The sequence below is a fragment of the Rhinoraja longicauda genome, unplaced genomic scaffold (genome assembly GCF_053455715.1).
Source record: "Rhinoraja longicauda isolate Sanriku21f unplaced genomic scaffold, sRhiLon1.1 Scf000645, whole genome shotgun sequence".
In the NCBI taxonomy this organism is placed as follows: Eukaryota; Metazoa; Chordata; class Chondrichthyes; order Rajiformes; family Arhynchobatidae; genus Rhinoraja; species Rhinoraja longicauda.
Window position 1 is genome coordinate 23,620 of NW_027601861.1, and position 6,177 is coordinate 29,796.

A 6,177-nucleotide genomic window follows, 5' to 3' on the forward strand; every position below is an offset into this window, starting at 1 on the left:
TCCACTTGGACTAGTTATTCATAAAGTTCTCACGGTCTAGTAGGTTGACAATTTAGTGTCATAAAGGTTAAACCGCTTTAATAATTAAGCTTAGGTTAGTTTAGTTTAGTTTAGTTTAGATGAGTTTAATATATTGTCACGTATACCGAGGTACAGTGAAAAGCGTTTGTCGCGTGCTAACCAGTCCGCAGAAAGACAGCACATGGTTACGATCGATCTAGTCACAGTGATAAGGGAATACATAATTAGGTAATAAAGTTTAGTGCAAGGTAAAGCCAGCAAAGTCCGACCAAGGGTGAAAGCTAGGTCATCAAGGAGTTGGATAGTAGTTCAGCACTGCTCTCTGGTTTTGCGTCGGATCGTTGTTTCCCGGTCACCGATCAATTATAACCGGTTGCAGCACATAGAAGTGTGGTATGAAGTGATTTTAGGGGAACATGCGGTTCGCTGGCGGATATTATACCGATGGATGTACGGACACATCCACGTAAATGAGACGTTTTCAGCATTTCCTCTGTTCCCCAATTGACTCTTCCGCATTGACGGTATATTTCGCTCGGTCACTTTATTGCGTCTTGCCATTAAGCTGCCATTAGGCTGATCACTCCAAATATTGATGGGGCCGTGAAGCTGAGGGGCACGACAAGTTAAAGGCAATCTCAGGTAATAAAGTCAATTTAAAGGTAACCATTGGACTGGTTGCGACCTTAAACTGGTAAATTGAGCAGGAAATAAGGGTAAGGCAGAGTCAGCGGACTGGCCGCGTAAGGAGAGAGGCTGTGTTGAGGGGAAGTGTTGTGGTGAGATAAAGTGTGAGCCTTTTGGTCGATTGCCTTCGGCGAGGAGGCTGGGGCAAGGAGGCCATCAGCTCCAGAGAGGGGAATAAGTTTCAATCAACATTGTGCCGTGTGTCTTGTGAGTGAATTAGTGATTTGGCGACAGTTGTAATGGCAGGCCTGTTGTTGCAGTATGTGTCTTGCAGGATGTGGGAAGTCAGGACACTGCTGGTGCCACTAACAACGACAACTGTGGAAATTGCGTCCAGGTGCATCTCCTGAACGACTACGTTAGGGAACTCGAGCAGTAGCTGGATGCCCTCAGGAACATTCGTGAAAACGAGGGATTCCTGGACCAGACCTACAGCGAGGTTATCAAAACGAGGGTAAAGAAAGCGCGAAGGTAGGTGACGACGAGCAAGGCAATTACACGAGGAACTGTCAGGGCGGACGAAGGTTCAAGTCGCAGCCAGGGCTCCGACCACACGCCTAGCGCCGAGGCTCAACAGAGAAGAGCCACGTCAGGCAGTCACAGTGGTCGGTGACTCGATAATTCGATGTGCGGACAGGAGATTCTGCGGCAGCAGTCGAGACGCCAGGATGGCGTCCACGGTCCAGGACGTGTCTGACCGGCCGCAGGACATCCTGAAGTGGGAGGAAGAGCACCCGGAAGGTGTTGTGCATGTTGACACAAACGATACAGGTGGGAAGAAGAAGGAGGTCACGGGACATGTGTTAAGGGAATTAGTTAAAAGGCTGAAAAGCAGAAACTCTAGGATAGTTCTATGTGGTTTACTTCAGGTACCTCGTGCTGGTGAGGTTAAAACAGAGCGATAGGGGATATTTAAACCAGCAACTGCAGTTCTTTCCTACACGATAGGGGAGATGTTTGTATGGCCGAGAGTTGTTGCTGGGGACAGGGATTTAGGTTTCTGGACCATTTGGATCTCTTATGGGGCCGGGGTGACCTGTACAGAACCGTAAATGGCGGCAAAATAAGGAGACAGATTATTATCTCAATGGTGTCAGGTTAGGTAAAGGGGAAGTGCAAAGAGACTTTGGTGTCCTTGTACACCAGTCACTGAAAGTTAGCGTGCAGGTAAACCAGGCAGTGAAGAAAGCAAATGGCATGTCGGCCTTCATAACGAGGGGCTTTGAGTAAAGAGGTCCTTCTGCAGTTGTAGAGGGCCCTGGTGTGACCACATCTGGAGATTCAGGATCAAATTTGCATTAGGCGAGAATAGTATTGGGTACACTGATGGGACCGAAGGTTGTTAAATCTTCAAGGCCTGATGGTCTGCATTCCAAGATACTCAGGGAGTTGGCTCTAGAAATAGTGGACGCATTGGTGATCATTTTCCAATGTTCAATAGATTCAGGATCAGTTCCTGTGGATTGGACGATAGCTGATGTTATCCCACTTTTCAAGAAAGGAGCGAGAGAGAAAATGAATAATTACAGACCAGTTAGCCTGACATCGGTGGTGGGGAAGATGCTGGAGTCAATTATTAAAGAGGTAATAATGGTGCATTTGGATAACAGTAAAAGGATAAATCCAAGTCAGCATGGATTTATGAAAAGGAAATCATGCTGAACTAATCTTCTGAAATTTTTTGAGGATGTGACAAGTAAAATGGATGAAGGGGAGCCAGTGGGTGTAGTGCATCAAGACTTTCAGAAAACCTTTGATAAGATCCCACACGCGAGATTATTGAGCAAAATTAGAGCACATGGTTTTGGGGATGGCGTGTTGACATGGATAGAGAATTGGTTGGCTGACAGGAAGCAAAGAGTTGCAGCAAACGGGTCCTTTTCAGAATGGCAGGAAGTGGTGAGTGGAGTGCCGCAAGGCTCGATGTTGGGGCCACAACTGTTTACCATATATATTAATGATTTGGATGAAGGAATTAAAAGTAACACTAGCACGTTTGCGGATGACACAAAGCTGGCTGGCAGTGTGAACTGCGAAGAGGATGTTAGGATGTTGCAGTGTGACCTGGACAGTTTGAGTGAGTGGGCAGATGCGTGGCAGATGCAGTGAAATATAGACAAATGTGAGGTTATCCACTTTGGCGGCAAAAACAAGGAGGCAGATTATTATCTAAATGCTGTCAGATTAGGGGGAAGGGGTAAAGGGGAAGTGCAGCGAGACGTGGCTGTATTTGTACACCGGTCACTGAAAGTTGGCGTGCAGGTACAGCAGGCAGTGAAGAAAGCTAATGACATGTTGGCCTTCATAACGAGAGGATTTCAGTACAGGAGTAAAGAGGTTCTACTGCAGTTGTATAGGGTCCTGGTAAGACCACATCTGGAGTATTGTGTACAGTTGTGGTCTCCTAATTTGAGGAAGGACACCCTTGTAATTGAGGCAGTGCAGCGTAGGTTCAGCAGGTTAATACCCGGGATGACGGGGCTGTCATATGAGGAAAGATTGAATAGACTAGACCTGTGGTCACTGGAGTTTAGAAGGATGAGAGGGGATCTTATACAGACATATAAAATTATAAAAGGACTGGACAATTTAGATGCAGGAAAAATGTTCCCAATGTTGGACGAGTCCAGAACCAGCTGTCTTTGTGTTTTTGTTTTTTTTTGGTCTTAATTGTAGATGTGATGTCGTGTTTTTGTGGTTGTGCACTATGTGTGTGTGTTTGTGGGGGGGACTGTAAAATTGTAAAACTGTCTCCTCCGAACGGAGAAGCGACCTTTGTTTCTGGGTGGTGTCTCCGTTCCCGCTGCGGCCTACTAACGGCCAAACAACTGGAGCTGGCGGCCTCCATCTGGGACCACCTGCAGCTCTGGTTCGCAGAGCCCGCGGACCAGACTCACCATCTGCGGAGCTGGCTGCCTTCGGAGGCTGTGGTGGCGCTGCGGGAGCGGCTGCGATTTGCCTCCAGAGGCTACTTGGGCCGCGTGGAAGTCGGAAGCTCGCAGGCGCCTGGGTGGGGGCCGACATCGGGAGCTCCTGCAGCGGCAGCGGCAGCGGCAGCGTCTTCGCCCGCCCCGGATAGAGGGGCTTGGGTCGGCCCGCTGCGGACTTTTAACCATCCGGCGCGGCCTGGAACGTGGCAACCTCAACAGCCTGACTACGGGAGAAGACGGCAGGGGAAGAGAAAATACATTCTGGACTTCCATCACAGTGAGGAGGGGACTGGAGGAGACTCACTTCGGTCCCTTTTCCATGCTATCTGTCCAATATTCCAACATTTTCGCCATAAATATATCAAATGATATGGCCTCCCCATGCATAGTCATGTCTCAAACCAACATGACCTCCGCATCACTCTATCTCCATCTGCGCTGCCTCGGGAGAGCAGCCAACACAATCAAGGAATATGTTCATCTCTATCATTCCATCCTCCCCTCTCGTGTCGCGCAGAACAACTCGTTTGCCGCTGTTGTCAGACTTATGAACGGTCCTTTCAAAGCGAAGAGTCCAATACCGATATCCCAACCAACCCCATCGCAGACATTGCACTTATCTCAGCTGCCTTTCCTCCGTAACTAACCTGCATCACTACCTGAACACAGGAGTGAGCACACCTTCCATTAGATCCTCGACTTTCTGACGGACAGTGTATAGGTGACAAAACCTGCTGCCCAAAAAAATGACCATTGATACGCCTGAGCGAATCTTTCTCAGTCCCCTGCAATATTCCGTTTACAACCACGAGTTGCGGGTAATTTCGGCTCTAACACCATTTACAAATTTACAGATAAAGCCACTGTGGTGGGCTGGATCAACAACAATGACGATACTAAATACGTTTGTAACATAGCGCCAGGACAAAAACTCGCTCTGAATGCCAGCAAGACGAAAGTGTTAGTGATCAACTTCAGCGACTTCTAATTCCCCAAATCAAGGGGAGAGCTTTGTATAAGTCCTTGACGTTAGTGTATACTTCGTCCAGCGTGTAGTTTAGGTGAGAGGTCTTGCTTTGGGCGGTAGCTTAGGTGAGAAGTCTTGCTTTTCTTCGGCAATGGAATGATTGTGAACTTCTTCAAGTAAGTGGGTACTTCAGAATGGATTAGGGGAGATGAAAGATGTCGGCGAATACTCGCGCTAGCTGCACCGTCGTGGGTGCACAAGGAGTAAAGAAGGAGCTGAGAAAACATTCTTGCGGAGCTCCCATGTTGAGGGTTATCGCAGAGGACGATATGTCCCCTATCCTCACTTATTGGGGTCTGTTGGTCAGGAATCGAGGGTCCACTTTATGAGGTGAGTGCTAAGCTCAAGTCCTGCGAGTTTGGTGTTAAGCTTCGATGGTATAATGGTATTAAAGGCAAAGCTGTAGGCGATTAATAGAAGTCTGACGTAGGACTCTCTTATCCGGTTTTCCTCGGGATGAGTGTCGGGCTAGAGCGCTGGCATAATCCGTGGACCTGTTGTGGTGGTCAGTATAATGGTATTAAAGGCAAAGCTGTAGGCGATTAATAGAAGTCTGACGTAGGACTCTCTTATCCGGTTTTCCTCGGGATGAGTGTCGGGCTAGAGCGCTCGCATAATCCGTGGACCTGTTGTGGTGGTCAGCCGCTGGGTAGACTGGATTTAATTCATTTCATAGCTAGTCTCTCAAAACATTTCATGATGGTGGATGTCAAGGCGACTGGGCGGTAGTTTAGGTGAGAGGTCTTGCTTTTCTTCGGCACGGCGATTCTTGTGAACTTCTTCAAGTAATTGGTGCTTCAGAACGGAGTAGGGGAAGATGAAAGATGGCGGCGAGTACTCCCGCTAGATGGTCCGCGAAGCTACTAAGTTTACGGCCAGGAACTCCGTCCAGGCCAGTTGCATTTCGTGGGTTTACCCTCAGAAAGGCCGATATAAACTCTGCTACATCACCCTGTGGAGAGGCACACTGGAGTCTGAAGGGTCAGGTATCATCGCTATGTTGGCCTTCTACTCGAAGCGTGCATAGAAAGCAATCATGTTCATCGGGTATCACCAATGATGTTACGGGAACTTGCCGTGCGGGTACTTATCTTATTCAGACGTTGCCACGTTCTCTGTGTGACCCAGTATTGATACAGGACTCAAGTTTATATCGGAATTGTCCCTTGGCATCCTTGGTGGCTTTGCGGAGATCACAGCGGGCCTTCTTCAGGCACTCGCGATCGTTTGATTTGTTTGCATCGGACGTGACCTTCACCTGTAAATGTACATCCAATGATTCTGGTTGGGGAACATTCAGACTGACTTCCTCGGCACACAGTCTTCCACTCAATTTCTGATTGAATCAGTTATGACCGTCGCGTACTCATTCAGGTTAGCTGCGGAATCGCTGCATATGGACCAGTCCACTGACTCAATGCCTTCAAGTCAGATATCATCCGGGTCCGTTGATCAACTCTATGCATCGGATCCTCCTGTTTCATTGGTTGTTTGTAGGCAGGGAGCAGAAGC